Genomic DNA, 22,443 nt, shown 5'->3' on the forward strand with positions numbered 1-22,443 from the left:
CAGGCTCTAGATGTGCTTTTTAGTTACCTTTATGGTGAAAGCTTTGTGGGAAGAACCTAGGTATGTTTCAGTAATTTAATTTTCTGAGAGAAAATTGGTTTCAATATAAGAATTGTCTCATAAGGATAAGGGAAAAATGAAGAGAATGAAAACGTGTTAGCACTGGAATGCATTCATTCAACAAATTCTTATTTACCATTATTTTGTGGGTAGGATTTTTGTTTTTGTAGACTAGCTTATAAAAATGCAAACCCTTGTGGCATGCAAAGTTGCAGTGCACAGTTTCTGCCCTTAAGGATTTTTGTAGCTCTGTAGGATTGAGAAAACAGATGCATACGTATCTGCAAATCAAAGTTGCATGTATTATATGAAAGGTGAAGTTTATATTTAATAATCCAGCGGAGGCGATGGTGCCGGGTGGGGGTGGAAAAGCTCTTTTTTAAACTGAGGTATTTGAAGAAGGCTTTTGTTGGAGCAGTGATGTCTGGCTCTGAACCCTTGTGAAGATTGTTACACTGTAACAAATGCCGAAGCAGACAAAGTTTGTTCTTGTTGAGGGAACAGACTGCTCAGTCCCAGTAAATTGAAACAAGTGGTCCGGATGAGCTCAGGGACGGAAATCTCAAATCCGAGGCAAGGTGAAACCCCTATCAGAACTGAGCTCTAGCACCTTACATGTTTGGCAGCTGTTATCTGCTTTGATCAGTCTTTCCTCCTCGGGAGCCCAACCTGTTCAAACTGATTTACTCTTTCAGACTGCCCAAGTTCTTCATCCGACCCCCATCTTTCTTTCTAGTAGGCAACAAGGTGGGTGTCCTTTGTACCAGCCAACTTGCTTTAGCTCTTGGCCTTCCTGACATTTTTATCCCAGTCTGAAGCTCCACATCTTACAGTGTCACCTACAAAATATACAGTCCCAGCCCAGCAAGTGTTTGCTAATCATTTCAGCCCACCAAACCCTCCCTCTTGCCCATAGTATATAATTTAGATTGAACCACCATGTTGCATAAGCAAACCTGCTTTTTTTTTTTTTTTTTTTTTTTTTTTTTTTTTTTTAGTGAAATCGGGTCTCACTATGTAGCCTGCCTGACCTGAAACGCTACTTACATGAAGCTGGCTTGGAACTCACAGAGACCCACCTGCCTCTGCCTCTTGAGTGCTCGTATTAAAGACGTGCAACAACCTGCCTGGCCTGCTCAACTTTGACTGGAATTTGACTCAAACTTGTGATGTTGGAGATGGGCCTCATTCAGAGAAGGCAAGCACTTTACCACTACGCTACCCCTCCAGCCCTCACACTTGTATAGACTTGTTTTTCTTGCCTAAATATTTTTCAGTGCATCAGATGCCAGGTATCTGCTGCAAACTTTACTATATTTACAAATTATTTTTCTAAAACTGATAAATTATTACAGAGTCAGAATTTTATCTTTATGTAATGGTCAATGTGAGACTTTTTAATGGATCACTTATTTTTAAAATTACACTAGCTTGTTTCTCTTTTTTATTAAAAGCTATGAATACTGATTGCCTGGCAATTATCCACAGGATAATTTCCCTTGGCTATTTAAATATGCCTACTATGACTGTCACAATTTAGAGTAACTGTAGCATGTCCATTCAGTAACCAGTGGGGAATGGCATCGGAAGATGTAAATTTTACAGATTAAATATATCAACATTAAAAATGTTTGCCACAGAGAATATAAAATAAAATATTAACATTATGTGCTTATGAGACAAGGGATGTTAGGGAGTTAAGAGGGACAAAAAGATCTTCAGATGTTCTGCATATTCGGTTTGTATATATATATATATATATATATATGATGCATAATAAAAATGTTCTCAACACATGGTTATACATGCAAGGGAATGACAAAGGTACTGATTGGTAGTAAATATTGTCTTTTCCATGTTAAAATATCACTAACTTTGGTGAAACTTGGCTACCATTAATCACTCCTGCTATATGCTAAAAAGTGAAAAACATTTGAAAATTGCTTAAATTATTACCACATAATAATGTAAATCCTACTACAACCAAAAGAACGTTTTGAATATACTGGTTGGTGTTTTTATTGGTAAAATAAACGTTAAGCCTAAATGACTCCAATACATTAAAGCACTCATTTTTGAGTTTAGTTAGCTTACTGGTAGCCCTTTCTTGAGACTGAATCTTGAAACACTATAGTCATGAGAACCTAAAGCTTCCTTTCTCCAGATTCAAGACTAATAAAACACTGATTTCTGAGTGACCCCCACAGGATGACTTTTGAAGATGTACTTCTAGTGGTAGAAAAATGGAAAGAAAATGGTAGGAAAATGCTTCTAATATTTAAATAAACAACATTGTAGACTTTCATACATTAAAGTTTCGAAGAGACTAGAGATTTTCTAGTTCAATACTCTTGTAATACAGATCAGTAAACTCAAGCCCAGACAGTTTAAATGACTTGCCTGAGGTCATCTATTAGAAGTGGAGCAGGATTTGGTTTTGATTTTTTTTTTCACTTTTGTTTTGAAGATTTTATTTGTAGTTTTGGTGGTAGCAGTTAAACAACCTCAACAGAAATGTTAATGAATTACAGGGCATGTTCAATAAACACAAATTTTGCTAAATCTCAGTGAGTTCAAAACTCAAGAAGTACCTCTGCCCACAGCCACTTCTGATATGTTTTCTGTCTGTCTACTGGATCCCTCATTCCTCTATGATCCTGAAATGAAATCCTCCTACCAGTTGTTAACTATTTCAAAAAAGAACACGTAGTGATTTTGTGTTCTCTCTCTCTCCACACTGATAATTTCCATGAATAAAAGTTTTCACCAAGCATCTTCTCATGTCTTCCTCTGTCATTTACCAGCAGAATGGTTTTCAAATAAAATTGCAAACGGCTTCTCTCACTGGCCAGAAGTCATTTGAAGATTTCCAACTTCTAATAGGTGCTCTCCTTTATTTGAAATGAGCTTTTACCTTCCTTAATTCATCCATTAGTTTACTTAAATAAGCCACTATTTAATTTTTTAAATAATTATTTTTACTTAAAGTGTACAAGTGTGCTTATATGCACACTCACTAAAATGATTATTACAGTCAAACAAATTTGCACATCTATCAACAGGATAGGTGCCCTTTTCTGTGGGAAGAACACCTAAAATCTCATCTCAGCAATTTTCCGGCAAAGTAACTGAATTTTCCTACTAAGCTTTATATTCATTTTAGTATAGGCAATAGCTATGTTTTCTTGCATAAAATACAAGATGTTTTCAATCTTAATTTTGAAATGTTTTACTTTCTGTCTTGTAGACATTAATGCACAGCTTATAAAGTACTAAGATGTTGGTTGAAGCGCTTCTATAAACTGTATAACTATTATGGGTCACTGAGGTAAGGCGTTATATGGTTTAATGTGATTTAATGTTTGGGGCTTCTTCTGGCTCCTTAGAAGCCTCATCAAGGCAGGTTACTCTTATAAAAAAAACAGCAATTGACAAATGCCTTTGGCTTCCTATTTGAATATCTGAAAGTAGAGCTTATTTTCAAGGAAGGATCTGTTTCTCAGAGCCTCAGACACCAGTGAGACCTGATTAGAAACAATCTTTCTCCACTGAGAGAACAGTAACCCGTAGAATAGATTGTGTGTGTGAAATCAATGTCTTCTCTAAGAATAAATATTCAATCAAGTAACCTGATGCCATTTTAACTAGAGGCTAAAGTTAAATGCTGCTTTAAAAAGACATTCACAGTAATAGATTTTCTAACTTTGTGTCATGTGTGGATTTTTTTTCTTCTTTTCCAGTTTCTGGCATCACAGCTACTGACTTAACAGACAATTTTTTATTAAGTCAAACATAACCCTATGTATTGTTTTATTTTGTCATAAACTATTAAAAACATAAGAGCCATTATTTGCAGATATTTTCAGTTTACATATATTTAAAATGGGATAGGACAAAGGTAAAACTAGAATTTCAAAAATCCTTAATGTATAAAGGTACACACTGATGATATCATATAACTGAAGTGGACTTCTTGGATTTCTAAGAAAGTCTATGCTATTTATAATATTGTGTATTACTTTGATAAGTTGACTGTGTTCCACTGGAAGGCCGCACATCCAAGAATATTTGGGCAATACAGTTGGCCTTGATGGGGGGAAAAACACACAAGGTTGAGAAAGAAAGGAAAAGGGGTGGATCTGGGAAGAGTTACGCGAAGGAGGGTGAATATAATGATTTAATTGTATGAGATTCTTAAAAAAAACCCAAAATATATTCGTAATATATAAACAAGTACTCCAGAATTTTCAGTCAAAGGGAAAGTGCAGCAAAAGAGAATAATCACTGAATAAATTGACCTCCTAAGAGAAATCTGCGGAGAGCAAACATGCCTCATTTAGTACCAAGTGGCTGCTTTGAAAGCATGGGGCCTTGGGTTCAGTTCCCCAGTACCCATGTACAATCCAGGCCATTTGTACTCACTTGTAACCACAGCACTCAAGGCACTGGTGGTTGGGAGGGATAGATAGCTCCCTGAAACTCACTGGCCAGCTACCATAGCAGAACTGAGGCTCCAGATTCCGTGAGAGAACCTATTCAAAAAGTCAGGTACACATTCCCTTGGCAGGTGGTCCCAGGTTGTAAGAAAGCTAGTTAAACCTGAACCTGTGAGCCAGCAAGCAGCATTTCTCCCTAGTTTCTCTTTCAACAGTGGGAACCTGAGTTCCTTCTCTTCTCTCAGTGATGGACTATAACCGGTCAATGGAAATAAACCCTTTCCTCTCCAAAAAGGAAGTAAGATGCCTAGAGGCTAATGAAGATATCCAACGTCAGGCTCTGCCCTTTACACACACATTCATGGAGCGCGCGCACGCACACACACGCACACACACACACACACAGTTTCTCACACAAATAATAAAATTTTCACATTTTGCAGTTCCAACTATTATGGGTCACTGAGGTAAGGCTGACTTTAAAGAAATTATATTTGGCGTTATATGGTTTAATGTGGTTTAATGTTTGGGGCTTCTTCTGGCTCCTTAGAAGCCTCATCAATGCAGGTTATTCTTACAAAAAAAAAAAAAACAGCAATTAACAAATGCCCTCGGCTTCCTATTTGAAAGTAGAGTTTATTTTCACTTACAAGCAGAACTTCTGGCCAATGAGAAAGGTCATTTGCAATTTTATTTGAAAATCAGCTAGTAGTGTGTGTGTGTGTGTGTGTGTGTGTGTGTGTGTGTGTGTGTGTAAGACTGTGGACACATCCCACAGGGAGCATGAGGTCAGAGGGCAACTTGAGAGTCAGGCGTCGTCTTCTTCCACGACGGACGGATTCTGAGGATTGAACTCAGGGCACCAGGCTTACACAGCAAGTGATTTTTACCCTCTGAACCATCTCCCTGTTTGTTTGCTTAAGCTTGTTTTTATAAGCTGGTTTATGCTTGCTTCTTTTGTTTTAAAACAATCACGTTTCCTTCTTCTCAGTTACTTAAAAGCTAAGAAATTATATTTTATATTGAAGTGAATAACTGTCCACGCAAATAGTTATGCTCAATTCCCACATATTATAATGACAATACTATCCGTCTAGAATTATGTTTTCATTGTTTCAAGGAAATTAAATACATCCTTAGAACTCCTTGTTTTTAGGGTTAAATTGGGTAAGTGGAAATAAGACAATCTTTTAAAGAAATGTTCATTAAATATTCTACTTGTTGGATTATATTCTGTTTAGTACACTCCTAATGCAGACGAGTTTCTGCTTCTGATTAAAGGGGAAATCTAATTATTCCCTTGGTCCTTTTTGCATTATCATCTAGTTCAAATGAGGTGCCTTTAGGGGCTTAATTTCTCCAGGTTAAGGCCCATGCCGGAGACTTTTTAAAAATGATGAAATGTATTTAGTCTGTAAGTGTTTTGCTTAATGAAAACTATGAATGCTTGTTTAACTCTTAAAGCAGAAGCCATTGTTTTGTGAGTTTGCCCTAACTTTTGCCCACAGTAGGTATATTCTTATCATATTTTACCATCTCAATTTCATCTGTAACATGACAGGAAACTGTCCTTAAATTATGACTTTTGCTTTGTTTCCATTTGAAGAATTTCTCTAAATCTTCCCATCTGTTCCCCTCAAGCAGTTGCTCACACAAGTTGTTAGAACTTGTGTAACAAACAAAGAGATTGCAAGGAGAAGACGGAAATGAGCCAAACTGGAAGACTGACCTTTGCTAGGCCAAAGGCTGAGGAGGGGCCAGGCAGGAGTGTGCCCACTTCCCTTACCATGAGCGCCATTTAATGGATTTGAAAGAATTCTATTTTGTGACTCAGAGAGGTGAGGCTCTCCTTTTGATTTGCAAGTCATTGTGTGAAATGTAACATCTTTTGTATGTTTGGTGGCCATTCCTATTTATTTTGTGAGGGTTGTTTGACCATGTTCTTTACATATTCTTTATTCTTCTATTGCATTTTTTTCTTTCATCTGTGAGTTATTTCACATTTTTAATTCACACACAATTATCTAAGTATTTATGAGGTTCAGCATGATAATTCAAAACATAAACACAAAGTGTGTGTGTGTGTGTGTGTGTGTGTGTGTGTGTGTGGTGTTAGAAAACTTCAAACTCCTTTCTTTTAGGGATTTGGAGCTTATAAAGGCAAGATATTGTAAGCTATAGTTGCCCTGTCATGCTTTTAAACGGTAACGCTTGTTACTCCTAAGTATAGGTTGGTAACTATTATCAAATCTCTCTCTAGACCAGCAGTTCTCAATCTGTGAGTTGTGACCCCTTTGGGGATTGCATACCAAATATCCTGCATGTCAGATATTTTCATTTTGATTCATTAACAGTATCAAAATTGGAGTTATGAATTAGCAAAGAAATAATTTTATGGCTGGGGATTAGAACAACTCGAGGAACTGTATTGAAGGGCTGCAGCATTAGGAAGGTTGAGAACCACTGCTTTAGACCTTCTTAGTCCCTCTTCTCCCCAGAGCTGCTATCTACTACTGTACTTTCAACTTCTGTGAGATTATTTTGTTACTTTTTTATTGCCATGGCAAAACACCACGACAAAGGCAACTTATAAAGAAAGCATTTAATTTGGGGCTCACAGTTCCAGAGGATAGTAGAGTCCATGACCATCATGGTGGGGAGCATGGCAGCAGGCAGGCAGGCATGGCACTGGAGAAGTAGCTGAGGACTTCATCTTGAGTGTTGATTCATAAGCATGTGGCAGAGAGAGAGAGCGCGCTAACTGGGAATAGCGTGGGCTTTTGAAATCTTAAAGAAAACCCCCAGTGACACACCTCTTCCAACATGACCATACTTCTAATCCTTCCCAAACTATTCCACCAACTGCAGACCAAGCATTCAAATATATGGGCCCATTCCATTCACAACAGAGATAAACTTTTTTAGTTTCCATATATGAGTAAGATCATGTGGTCTCTTGAACTTTTGATATTTGTATTTTTTTTTCTAACAAAAGACTTTGGTTTTACATAGTCTTATTACTTTTTCTTCAGGATTTGTTATATTTACTTCTCAAATAATTTCCCTATTCATGTTTCCCTTTAGAACTTATGGAGTTTCACTTGTTTGGGAGTGGAAGGAGTGGTGTTTCTTTCTTCTTTTTTTCTTCTCTCTCTCTCCCTCTCTCCTTTTTTTGAGACAGGATAGCTCTGATTGTCACATGCTGGCTTCTAATTCATGGTCCTCCTGCCTCACCACAAGTTATGGAATTACAGATGTGCACTGGCATAACCTAGCTAGCATACCAGTCTTTCTATGGAAATGTTTGTTCAGTTCTCTGAACACCCCATTTGGGTTAATGGAGTAATAGGGTATAGTTTTATTTTTCCAAACTTTAAATTTAGTGTCTCAGTTTAGAATTTGTGATCCACATGCAGGAAGCTGATGTCCATAGTGATGAAGTCACTGGAGATTTTCACTTGAGTTATTTTCAAAGTTAAGACTTGAAACTGGGTATCTCACTTCAACCTTTGGTCTATATTTTTTTCCAACAAAATACACAGACTCATTGTCACCTCTTGAGCTTAATTAAGTACTTTCCTGGCTTGACAGTGTTGTGATTTACTCTAACCAGAAGAAATTGGATGAAAAAGCTTTTTAATTATAAACAATTATCTGCTTGCCACTAAGAAAGTGTGAATCAGAAAATGATGTATTTCCTCGTGTTAGGAAGATCTATACCAGGAACGAGAGAGAGAGAGAGAGAGAGAGAGAGAGAGAGAGAGAGAGAGAGAGAGAGAGAGAGCAGCTGTGCTTTAGACTGGTTCTTGGCATGTGTTGGCCAGGTAATAATCACAGTGCTTTCATGAAAGATGATTGGAATGTGAGTAAGAACAGAGGGAAAGCAGAAAATTCTACTTTAGTAATTTAGGCTTATAACTCATAAAGTTATTACTAGAAGATTATTAGTAATGCACTTCCTAGTTTCATTCATATTAAAATAATAATAAATAATAATAATAGTTTCAATTTCTAAGGGGCTGCTATGAATTAGTTACTATTATAATTCATATGAATTATTTCTGATTCTCAATTAACAATGATTCAGTTAGTAATAGAAAAAAATAGAATTCAAGCTAAGATCAGTTTGACTCCAGAGCCTCAACTCTTTCCACTACATTTCAGTTCTTCTCATATTTTTGTTGTTGTTTGTTTTTTTGGAAGTTCTGCTTTCGAATATTGTTTCAGAAATCTACTGTTATAAGAAAATTCAGTCTATAAAATTTTGCTAATGTAATTAATTTGATAGTGAGTTAATTATGTTTGGCTTACTGTCTGACAGTTTTAAATTTTTCATTCTCCCTGGGTTCTAGTACCATCTTGCCTCCAACTGAGAAATAGACGATCAATGCTTGCAGAATGTAATTATCCTGACCACGGCTGTAATTCATGTCTATTCATTCCACAGATATTCACTGAGCACTTATCAAGGTCTAGCAACTTTAGTAAGCACCAGGAATATAAAGACTTGACTCTGATCCTTAAGAATCTCACAATTTGGTAGAGATCGGAATGCCTACAAATATGGCAAATTACAATATAATCTGATGTTTGATATAATGGATATATGTGCAAAATAATACGGCAATAAGAATAAGAAGTAATTAATACAGTCTAGAAGTGGGCTCAAGAAAGGACTTTTTGGGGAGAAAGGGGCAAAATAAAAGAAATGAGCATTCCAAATAAGTGAATGGCCGGTATACTTTTTACTCACTATAAGAAAGTAATATCTGTTAAAACATTTTGATATAATTATCCTTCATGATACACATGAAAACAAGTGTATAGCTATTTTATTTTGCCAATATATTCTCCCCAATTTTCTTGTAGGCCGCCAGTGTTGAAATGGCCATACTCTGGCAGTATTGCTTTATTCAAACCACCAATATTGCTCCCTGGATTCCATGCAACTGTGTATGATTTTTATATAACTGCACAATTCTAGTATCCACTTAGGATATGAATTTCTCAGTCATTGCCAGCTGGATGGCTTTTTTTCATTCTTCAGCAAAGAGAAACAAAAAAAAAATTTTGCTGTCAGGTAGATCCTTGCACAAGAACTGTTTTGGGTTGAGAAGTAGTTTATGAATGCCCAGGAAGAATAGAAAATGTGTCCTTGACAGCTACCAGGTTAGGCAAGTAAAGACAGGTATGGATCAGCCAGCTGATGTGTGGAATAATTCAGCCTCTTTATATAAGATGTTGACTAGCCAAAACAGGCAAAATTGTGGAATACCCACTTTATATGTATGACACATAATTGCAATGCTATGAAAAATTCAAACTATTATCGTTTGATTTGAGTAGTGCTGGTTCTTTGTTTCTGATGTCAATTCACTTCAATGTGTCAATTAAAAATTTAAATATAAAAAAAATTTGGAATTTTAGTAAACTGATTTTCCATTATACATTTTATTAAAAGGACCACGAATATACAGTAGATGTTCATGAAACACCAAAAATTAATGAATATATTGACAATGACCCTATGAATAGGTTTATATCCAACACAGAGTAAAATCAAAAACTAGTGTTTATGCATATTCCATAGAAACTGACTTAAATAATGAACTTGAGTTTACTAGAAATAATGCTATGGCATGCTTCCATTTCTCAAGTTATTCTGTCCTTTGGTTAGAAGAATTGACGACATCATTTTTAAGTCCTAGATTGGTACTAAGGCCTTATGTATGCTGAGCAAGCACTCTGTGCCCTGTGCCCGAGCTGCACCTCTATTTCTCACTTCTACTTTTTGGTGCAGACTGTCCTCCAACTTGCTATGTAGGGCAGGCTTAATATCAAGATACTACACCTCTGTCTTTCAAGTACTGAGATTAGATTACAGATGTTCACCACCAGGTCTTGTCTGAATAACGTCTTAATGAAATTTTTAAAAAAGAAGTGTGACCACCCACATCAGAATTGTCTTTCCTAGTATTATATTTTTAACTTTGTATCAATTAATTATACTTAAAGATAGGTTTTATCATGGCATTTGCTTATGTGCATATAATGTAGTTTTTGAGACAGGGTCTCACTATGTAGCTCTTCCTGGCCTGGAGTTTGTATGTAGTACAGGCTGGCCTCAAAGTCACATAGATGCACCTGCCTTTGTGTCCCAAGTGCTGGGATTAAAGGATGTGCCATCATACTGATGTATACAATGCATTTTGATGATACTTGCCTCCATTGCCTACTCCTGCTGTTTTCCCATTCCCATTGGTCCCTTCCTCTTCTCAACTCGTCCCTCTTCTACTTTTATGCTCCTTCCTTCCCCTTCTCTCTCGCCTCTCCATCCATGGCCCCTCTTTCTTCTGAACCAAGGAGTTTCGTTGGGTTGTGCACAGGATATATGTGAAAGATTACTTACAGGAGTAACTTTCCGATGGCTATACCATGAAGACAGTGTCTCTGGATTCCTTACTTTTTATGAATTTTGTAGACTATAATTGGTGATTGAAACAAAAATTATACAATTATCGTATGTGTAAAAGTGTGGAAAATAAAATAATTTTAAAGAAAATATGGTTTTCATTTTTCACTCAAACAGGTAAAATGTTGAAAGTAGACTGTTAACACACACACACACACACACACACACACACACTCATACCTATAGAAACCTTTATTAAAATTATATAAAATAAACAAAATATTAACTCAGGATAGCATACTAAAATTATTCAAATAATCAGTAAAGGCAAGAAAATCAAGTAATGGAATAAGAACCTGAAAAAAAAAACAGATAAAATATAATAAAATGGTTGGCCTTAGCTCTAACATTTCAATAATGACCTCAAATGAGAATAGTTTAAATACATAAATGAAAAGCAGAAATTGGCAGAGTGGATCTAAGAAAAATGACTCTATAAGAAATTTATTTCAAATTCAAGGACATGGGTAAATTGAAAGTAAAATGATGGAAGAGAACTTTTAAAAATAAATCTTTATTTTAAAAAGTATCCAAAATATTTCATCCAGTTTGGAGCAAAGAAATTACTGAGGATAGGAGGAAGTTATATATGATAAACAATCAATTTATTAGGAAGCTAATGATTCTAAATATGTATTCAGCAAATAAAAGACTCCCAAGATCAAAACAAGAAGCAAGCACAGAGAATAAAGAAGAACTCAAAAGACTTTACTCAAAGCAGAGTTGAGCCGGGCGGTGGTGGCGCGAGCCTTTAATCCCAGCACTCGGGAGGCAGAGCCAGGCGGATCTCTGTGAGTTCGAGGCCAGCCTGGGCTACCAAGTGAGTTCCAGGAGAGGCGCAAAGCTACACAGAGAAACCCTGTCTCGAAAAACCAAAAAAAAAAAAAAAAAAAAAAAAGCAGAGTTGAGAGATTCAACTTGCCCTTTTTACAATTGGCAGAACTATTAGACAAAAAGTCAACAAGGATGGTCATACATGGTGGTGCACTTCTTTTAATCCCAGCATTCAGGAGGTAGTGGCATGTGGATCTCTGAGTTGAAGGCCAGCCAGTTATATGATGAGACCTTGTCTCAAAAAAGAAAAAAAAATACACACACACACACACAAAACAAAAAACAAAAAACAAAAAACCAACAGTTAACAAAGATGTAGAAAACCTGATCAGTTCAGTCATCTCCCTTATCTGTTTTTTTTTTTTCTTTATGATATCAGTTTTTGTGGTCAATCAAGGTTCAGAAATATTAAATGGTATTTTTTCAGACTTAAACACATCATTCTAATTTTGAGTCTGGGTCACACATGAGTGATCTTCCTAACTCTGCTTCTGTATGCTGTGATTAGAAGCTTGCAACAATAAACTTCACACCCAAAATAAACAACTCTTAAATTTTAAAATTATATATCATTGTTAGTAGTGAAGTGATGCCTGCCACTAAATCTTCCCGTCTAGGCACATATCAAAACATTATGCATGAGTGACTCTCCGAAAACAAGAGAAAGAAAGAGAGGCCTGTTTTTCTACACCCTCCAATAGATAGGGTATCTAAAATATTCTGTCATTGTTAGGCATGGGGGCGGACATCCATGTACTTAGAAAGTGTTGACAGGGCTATCAGGAATTCAAGGCCAGGCTTCACTACATAGCAAGTTTGGGGCTATCCCAGGCTATGTGAGATCATGTCTCCAATGTGAGGCCTACATGTCTGTGGGATTACATAAAGAGTTTATCAACTAAGCCATATAAAATGTTCTTAAAAGGCATTTACTGCCTGGACAAATATGTAAAATTGACACTACTAGATAAAGCAGTAATATGATTGATTTAAAAAATGCTTCTGTAATCATTTCCTTCTAAAAATAGTTACTTATTTTTTTCCGGCAATGTCTTTTTGTTTGGATAACCTGGGAATTCAGTTTGTCTCCATGCATGCTAATCCTGATGCAGTGCTAATACTGAGCTCCACACACCCACCCCCATTCCCCTGTAGGGGTGTCTTAATGAAAGGACCAAGGTATTGCTTCTCAATAAGTTATGTCTATGCATCCAGTTCCTCTAGAAGTATAGGTTCCAAAATAGGATGTCCATGACCTATGCTTTTGACTGTGGAGAGTTGAATAAGAGATCCACACAGAGGGTCTCAGTCTGTGATAGGATGAAGCAAAGGTGACTGACAGAGAAGTCAAGTGATAGCTAACTAAGTAAGTAAGCAAAGACTGTAGGATAATTTTATCTCTCCTGGTTACTATTTAACTCACCTATGAGTATTTATCAGTGTGTGTGTGTGTGTGTGTGTGTGTGTGTGTGTGTGTGTGTGCATGGTGTGCATGTTGAGTACTGGGGACAACCTCAGGTATTTGTGCTCAGCTGATTTTCACTGTTTTGTTTAGGGCCAGGGTACCACATTAGCATGTAGCTTCACCAGGTACTCCAGGCTAACTGGCCCTGAAGTCTCCAAAGACTGACTTTTCTCCACCTGCCATCTTGCTAACACTGAGACTCCAGGCACACACCAGTGTGCCAGGCCCTCATACTTGCAAGGCAAACACTACCAACTGAACTATCTTTCCAGACACAGTTTTTTAAAAAAACTTGTATTCTTCTCTCATACATTGTATCCAAGTATAGTTTCTCCTCCCTCCACTCCTCCCAGTCCCTCCCTGTAGCAGAAGTTTTCTCCAGCTCCGGCAGCCACAGCACTTCCCTCTTCTCCCCCACTCCCACAGACCAACTCCTCCTGTTTTCCTTAAAAAAAAAAAAAAAAAAATCAGGCCTCCCGCAGGCCTCCCGCAGGCCTCCCACAGTTATCCACCGAATATGCCCTAATAAGATACGGTAAGATTAGGCACAAACCCTCGTATCACAGCGGGACATGGCAACCCAGTAGGAGGAAAACGATGCCAAACGCAGGCAAAAGTCAGAGATTACCACCCACTCCCATTATTGGGAGTCCCACAAGAACACCAAGCTGGACAACCGTAAGGTTTATGCACAGGACCTAGCGCAGACCCATGCAGGCTCCATGATTGCTGCTTCAGTCTCTGTGGGCTTCTACGAGCCCTGCTTAGTTGATCCTGCGGTCGTGTTTCCTGGTGTCCTCAGCCACTCTTTCTCCTACAGTCCTTCCTCCCCGTCGTCTGTGTGTTTCCCCTGGCTCTGCCTGGGGTTTGGCTGTGGGTCTCTGCATCTGCTCCCATCAGCTGCTGGATGAAGCCTCTCTGATGACAACTGGACTAGACACTGATCTGAGTAAAACAGAATACCATCAGGAATCATTTCATTGCCTTTTTTCCCAGTCGGTTCTCATTCTATTCAGGGTCTCTAGGCTCTCTTGCCTCTGGTTCCTGGCCATCCAGGCAGTGTCAGGGGTGGGTTCGCTCTCTGGCATGGGTCACAACTGGACCAGTCAGGGATTGCTCACTCCCACAAGTTCTGTGCTACCACTGCCTCAGCATGTCTTGCAGGCAGGACAGATCATATACAATTTTTTTAATAGTTAAAAAAAATAACATGGTTTATAGCTTTATTGTAGAATATTTGCCTAGAATGCATGAGGCCCTCAATTCAATTCCCAAGAGCAAAAGAAATGTCAAAATAGATAAATATACTTGTAATAAAGGCACATTTTAAAACTTATATGGGTATATGTCTTTTGCCTGCCTGCATGTCTGTGTACTGTGTATGTGTATGCCTGGTGGCCACAAAGACCAGTAAAGGTTATCAGATACCTTGGGAATGGAGTTACAGACAGTTGTAAGCTGTTATGTGAGTGTTGGGAATCAAATACAAATCCTCTGGAAGAGCAGCAAGTGCTCTTAATCGCTGAACCATCTCTCCAGTCCTAGGCACAACATTTCACATAGGAATTAAAAAATGACTCTTCCATTCATTCAAAATTAATTTATAAATAAACTTCATTTCCTTGGTTTGAAATACATGTTTAACTTGTTAGTATACCTAAATGTTTTGGTTTGTTATTAAAATATGCAAACTAAACCTTAAGGGAATACATTTTAATATTTATTGTTATAAGCATAAGGCAATTATGTAAACAATGCCTCTCTCTGTTTTGGTAGTAAGTGGAAAAAGCTTGTTGAAAATTGCTTTTATCAAGGTGATCTTAGTTCTCAACTGTACATGAACCTTGGTTAATGTATATCAGCAGCTTGCTAGATAGTCTTTAATCCAGGAACATTTATTGTTTTTTTAAAGATTATAGTTCCAGATATAAGATCAACAGAAATCTCAGAAAATGTACTATCATTTTCTTCAAAGGCCATCTACTAATGTGTAGAGGCAAAGAATGGTGTATAGATTTTCTGAGTAGACATTGTCAACTAATCGTTTATAGACTGGATTGCCAATACATTCTACAGCTTGGGTTTTATTCAGAGTGTCTCATACAAGATTATTTGTAACTACCTGCTAGTTACTAATATCTGATGAATTATTATTTCCAGCCACTGGTAAAGGATTATAACATTTTCAGGATACAGGGTCTCCTGAGTTTAAGTGGTGTCTGCCACCCTGTGTCATCCAGATTTGCATGGCAGTGTGTCTATTTAGAGGTGCTGGATTGCTAGTATATGCATATTTTGAAGTTGAATTTTCCCTTAAATTATGCCTATTGCACCAGACTTGATTTTTTAACTATTAATTTGATAGTTCTGAGTTGTGATAACTGACTTTGCAGAAAGATAACCATAGTCATCTTCTAATCAGTCTCTCTAAATGAAAATATGTCCTTCAATTCCACATGTATGAGCCATAGTCAACAACTTCAGTTGAGAGCCCAGAAAATAGCTAGCAACACTGCCTATATATGCAAATGTATAAGCCTTGAAATGGTTATACCCCTAGTTTTTGCATATTTCCAGGTAAGGCCATAGGCATTTGAGAACAAATAACAATCAATTCTGGAACTGGAGACATGGCTCAGCAGTTACAAACACTGGCTGTGCTTGCAGAAGACCCAGATTTGGTTTCCAGCACTCACAGGGTGGCTCACAACCTTCTGTAACTCCAGTTCTGTGGGACCTTACACCGTTTCCTGGCCTCTGCAAGCACTGCACATATGGAGTGCATTTACATAAGTGCAACCAAAACATGCACTCATAGAATAAAAATAAATCTTTGAAAAAAGCAATCCTATCATTTCCTTGCTATATTCTTCATGCACAGAATTATTAGGCATACTCAAATGGTTGTTTTGAGTCTAAGTTTTGAGTGATTTTGCACTCAGCCATAGTTACTTTGAATAGAATTCTTTTACTTGTAAGTGAAATGTTGCTGTAACAAAGCATGAAAATATACGCCTTTAGCTTTAGGACCGAGCAGTAACCAGAAGATGGAAGGAAATAGAAGAGAGTAGCAGAAAAATCCTACAAATCTTTGAAAAGGCTGTTTACGAAGGAGTCAAGGAAAATGATAAGTTAAAGGAAAGGTAGCCTCTGGTACTGCATCAGCAGGAGCCTAGTAACACAGCTCTACGCTAACACGGAAAATATGCTATATATCTTGCAAACTTGATGTTGTAGCTATGGAAATAACGTAGGTAAAGTATTGGAAGTACCACCTTGATTTTTTGCCCCAGATGATACAATCCAGAAGGAGAGATATGAGATAAAGAATGAAATCTTATTATAAAGAACCCAGGACAGGGTGAGTTTGAAAATAATGTTTCTCTTTCTCACCATCTGCAGACAGTGATTTTCAGATAAGAAAGGATTTTAGGGAAAGATGGAAATGAGGATAGTATTACAGGATCTTTTGTTAAACCTCAGGAAGAGGTGGCCTAGTGTCTCTTAATACCTTTTATGCAGACAAAAGTCCTTCTAAAGATCTTAAGGACTTTATAGATCTTTTTTTTCCTGAACAATGGGATTTCTAAGCAGTCTATGAGGGTATTCCCACAGAGTTCTCACAGGGAACCTGAGTGAAAGGATGCTAAAGAAATCTCCTTTGGTTATGACTGTTGTCTAAGTGAGTGGATTATAAACTGTGCATAGAAAGATGACCAAAGTTTTCAAGGAATTATGCATCAAGTGTACTGAAACATAGAGCTATCACAAAATGGGGTGTTCTGAGCTCTCAGACTCTTACAGGAAGAAGCAGTCTGAGAAAAATGATTCAATTGAATTAGCTGCAAATAGGAGGATAGCAATGTTTTGAACCAGGCTTTCATGTATCCCAGGCTGTCCTGGAACTTGCTATGTAGCTACCCGAGGATAGCTGTAACTTCTAATCCTTCTGCCTCTCCATCCTGACTGCTAGAATTACATCTGTGCCTAGTTTATGTAGGAATGGGCACTGAACCCAAGACTTCACATCTGTTAAGCTAGTACTCTAAGGTCAGCCAGACTCTGCAATTGCATGTTGGGTGCACAGAACAATTATTTTTAGCTTTATTTTTTCTTGTCAGGAAGGTCTCAAGGAAGTAAACTCAAAGAATCAAAATTGAGGATCTTCATCTCACCTGGCCTCTATTTAGATAATGAGATCTGGCAGTTGGAATGCTGCCAAAATGTCAATGGACTTTGGAGTCTTGGAGGAGGGGATCAGTGTATTTTGCGTGGGGGAAGGGTGTTCATTACTGTAGACAGTGAGGAGACTGTAGACAATTGTATTTTCTAGCTTGTTGGTATCTAGTCCTCTATGCTCTTTTAAAAGTGTGACTTTGAGTATTTACCTTCCCCTTCCTCCCTAAGGAGTACCCCTTTTCCCCATTTCCATAATAAGATTACTTGCACCCTGCTATTCCCCTCTGTATTGCACTCCAACTCCCTATCCTTGAAATGGTCCCGTTTTACCTTCCTTGTTTCTGTAGTTGCTACAGGCTGTGTACTCGCATCTCAAGATTTGGAGCTAAGAGCCGCCTCCAACAAGAGAGAACATTGGACTTTTGTCTTTCAGGGTCAGGGTTACCTCAATCAATTTGATCTTTTCTAGTTCCTTCCATTTACCTGCAAAGTTCATCATTTCATTTTTTTTTCTGTACAGATAAATAGTATTTCATAGTGTTGATGTACCACATTTTCATCTGGTAACGTCAGAAACTATACCAATAAAATCTCACTAACATGACTGTCCAAACATGTGCTGAACAAGGATGACATCAGTGGACATGCCAAAGTGGACAAGGAAAAGCCCATGAGGTCTCAACTCCACACAAAGAATTATAAGCAACTGAGGAAAACTGGGAGCAGGAGATGGTTTTCCCCAGGAAAAAGCATGCCAACGGCTAACATGGTTTGAAATGGTCAGCCCTAAAAATGTACACACAGTAACACTATATGTACTGAAAAGGTACATATTTAGGGATACATATGTATGTGGAAATGCATATATGCATGCAATAATAGTGAAAAAGGGACCATGAATTTGAAGAGAGAGAGGAGGGATATATGGAAGTGTTTGGAGGGAGGAAAAGAAGAGAAATGTGACTTTGAAAAGGGGCATAGTGGTCACAACTGTAACCCCAGCACTTGTGAGGCAGAAGCATGATTCTCATGCATTTGAGGCAAGCTGGACGTGCATATTAAGTTCTAGGTCAGCTAAGGCTATATAATAAGACCATGTCCAAAATAATAATAACAATGACAGGAAAATAGTAACACAAAATATGGTGTTGACAACTCTTCCATTCAGAGGTGGACAGTCCGTGTTCCTTCTCTTCAGTCTGAGTGGAACTGTGATAGCAGCAAAGTAATGCTCTTGGACTTGTAACTCTGGGACACAAAATATGCTAAAGCTTTTACTTCAAGTCTCTCTAGGCTTGTACTTTTAGGACCCAGTGATCAGGCTGTGATGAAATTCAAGGAGCTACTTGAGAAAGTTTTGAACTTGTATTCCAGCTGAAAGAACAGCTGATAGTGGCAACTGCCATGCATGCTAGTAGGGCTTCAGATGATTGAACCATTGAGTCATGCCAGCTGAGGCCCCAGACACTGGAGCAGAAACACTTCATCTCAGCTCTGTCCTTTACAGATTCCTCACACTAATTCAGAATTGTAAACATAATGAGTGAGTTGGAAATTTGAGTGGTTATGTAGAATAGTAACCAGAATAGCATCTTGTAACCCTGTGAAAAACTTCCCCTCATTTCTTTCTGCCTCTGTGTATTGAACCTGAACCTTACATATGTTAAGCAAGGGGTCTACCACTGCGCTACATATCCAGACCTCTGCTTTTTGTTGTTCTTCTTGTTGTTGTTAACTGGTAGCTGGCTCTCACTAAGTTGCCTAGGTTAGTCTTGAACTTATTTTATGTGGAGCACATCTTGAGTTTCCTATTCTCATGCTTTAGCTCCCCAAGAAATCACTAAGATTCTAAGCTTGTTATACTAGATCTTCTTAGTATTCCCCATTTCTAAATCAAGTTCTAGTCAAGTATAATGGCTTTGGTTGAGGGTTCTTATTCAGGTTTTTGGAGATTCTTTTTAAAAATATTTATTTATTTATCTATCTATCTATTTATTTATTTATTTATTTATTTAATGTTCGTGTGTGTGTGTGTGTGTGTGTGTGTGTGTGTGTGTGTGTGTGTGTGTATTCATACCATTTGTGTGCAGGAGAGAGTGAGGGTCAGAAGAGGATGTTGAAATCCTAGAAACTGGACTGATAGGCTGTTGGGAGTTGCCATGTGGATGCTAGGAACCATTCTCAGACCCTCTGTAAGAGCAACAAGTGTGCACAACTCTCCAGTCCAAGTTTTTTGTTTGTTTGTTTGTTTTTTAATTTTGGAAATAATACTATTATGAAAAAATCACTATTGATTTTACTGGTAGTTTGTTTAGATATATCTGTGGCACAAAGTAAAAATGTTAAACATGTTTATCATTTTCAACCTTTCTAACACACCTAAGTGTTGAAACTCTAATGCATATTTGTGTTTTATTACTCGACATAAAGGCAGGATGTATTCTTATTTCAAAATAAAAACCTAATTCTGATATTCTCATGGGACCTTTATTCAAGATTCACTGATTGACACAATAATATTCTTCTGACACCTGAGACAGTACATTGTGCAGGCTTCTAATTTTCAGCATCCAAGAATATCAGCAACAACTAAAGAAATCAATCATTGGGAACTGAAATTATGTTATAAGTGCCATTGGATTGCTACATAAAGCTCTGGAGTTTCATATTTGTTTAAATTCAGTCTTTGCATTGGTATAAAATGTCAGGAATGTACAAAAGCAGCAGAAGCCATACATAATTAAAACCATCTTAAGCAACATCAGAAAAGCTGTCTTTAAGGGTTCCTAAGCCCTTCCCACTAGTGATCCGCTTTCTCTCAAAAATGCTGACTGAGGAAGTCTAAAATTTTATCACCAGATTTTAGTTGAATGCATTTATTATGTAGTCTGACTCCCATAGATTTATCACCTGATGGAAAAAGAAACTAAGTCCGAGTTAACAAGACAAAAGATATAGACTCTAAAAGACTATTGTGTGAGTTTGACTTCCTTCTCCGTTATTTTTCCCTTTCACGACACATGCTGGTCTTATCAAATCAAGGCCACACCGTCTTTGTTACAGCTTGTCAATCTAAGAACTGAGAATTCTTTGTCTACTTATCTGAATTTGGGTCTATAACATTAAATATTTCATTATGAATGCCTTACATTCTGTTTTCTGAGACACCCTTTTACTCTACTTCGTCCCAAGGTTAATAATGCCTCCCTAACTTCTGGACTGGGGTATTATTTATTTCAAGATGACTACCAAATGTTTAGAAAAGTTAAATCACATGCAACACTAAACAGAGAAGCTAGAGTGTGGAAAAGGAGACAATTAGATACCATCCGGGAATTCTTTATAATAATAAATGGGGGCGACTGAAGTCCAGAGGCTTTTAGCAAAAATGTCCAGAACCCTTGTTTCATAATGTGGCCACTATAGCCCTTTTTGCTAGCAGCCAAACTAATAAATGCTGCCCATGTTTCATTATAAAGAAATTCACGAGACTACAAGTTTTCCTACTGTTTGGAGCTTGTCAGTTTGGTTTACTGATGTGTCTACAATATTGTCTGACAAATAACAAGTGTTTCATTGAAAATTTTATTGAAATACTAAAATCAAGACAGTTACTGTCTGGGAGACAGCCTGATGTAGTAGCAAGGGCACTGGATTTTGATTCATCCTTTATCAGACATTGAACATCGGAGTTACCAATGATTTCAGTGTGGACCATATTATATTTTAAAATCTCTGTTTTTCTCCCCCTTGGGCTGATTCCATTTATGTCCATGCCTCAATTACCATATATTAGCTGATGAATCTGATTCTCTGTTCTCTCTATTTCTGACTCCAGTTCCACATATTCACAATTACCTACTTGACATCTCTACTTGAATGAGTCACAGACATCTCAATCTCATCGTATTCAAAATTGAACTCATTATATTTCCCCCATATAAGCCATTGAGATGAGCTGAATCAACCCTGCTGTGGTGTGTATAGCATTGATTATGGATAATTTTGCCTTTTAAAGTACTAGAGTATTATTCCAGCTGCAGACTGATAATAGATCCTTAACAAAATTCTCATTGTTTTACATACACCAGCTTACCCAAAGTTCTGAAGACATACAAACAATTCTCAATCTCTATTTCTTCTTCTCCAGCATCACTTAATACAATTCAAAATTTAAGATCTCTAAACTTTTTTTTATTTTCAATTTGAGGTATGTCCTAGTTTTTTTTTCTGTTACTATCAACAGATGGAACATGAATGGGAAAAAAAACCAATAATCATTGTATTTATTAGTTATGTGTCTCCAAATTGCATTAACTAAAGAAGATAATGATTTACTTTTATTAGTTTAAAAGGACACTTCACAGAAAAAACACATTTTCGCTTTTCCAAAACATCTAATGAAAAGGCAATAGGTTACATACCTGCATTAAATAGATCAGTAGTGCTAAATAAAAGCATTACTTTTATCAGAGCACTAGAAAAATAAGGACGCTGGCTAACTTGTAGCCAATTTAAAAGAGCTATAGAAAAGTACTAGTTCTGGAGCTGAGGTGTGTATCTCAGTCAACAGAGTGCTTGCCTGCAATGTAAGAGGCCCTACTTTCTTTCTCCAGTACTGCATAAAACAAGGCCCGGGGTAAAACCTTGTAAGTGCCTGTTATCCCAGCACTTGGGAGATCAAGGCAGGGGAATCAGGAGTTCAAGGTCAACCTCAACTACATAACAAATGTGAGGCCAGCTTTTGTTGGATATGTAAGACCTTGTCTAAAATAAAAACAAAAAACATAACAAAACAAAACAAAACAAAAAAAAAAAAACCCTCACCCACACACAAAAGAAAGATAGTAGTTTCATGGTATGCTCTTCGAGAAGGACTCATGCAAAAAGCCTCAGAAAAGTCCAGGCCCCAGCCAGCCCAAATACATGACCATCAAGATCCCAAATAACCATGGGAGTTACCATTGGCAGCACAACTCTTTGGTCACCGTGTCCTG

Source organism: Peromyscus eremicus, chromosome X, assembly GCF_949786415.1.
Source record: "Peromyscus eremicus chromosome X, PerEre_H2_v1, whole genome shotgun sequence".
Taxonomy (NCBI): Eukaryota; Metazoa; Chordata; class Mammalia; order Rodentia; family Cricetidae; genus Peromyscus; species Peromyscus eremicus.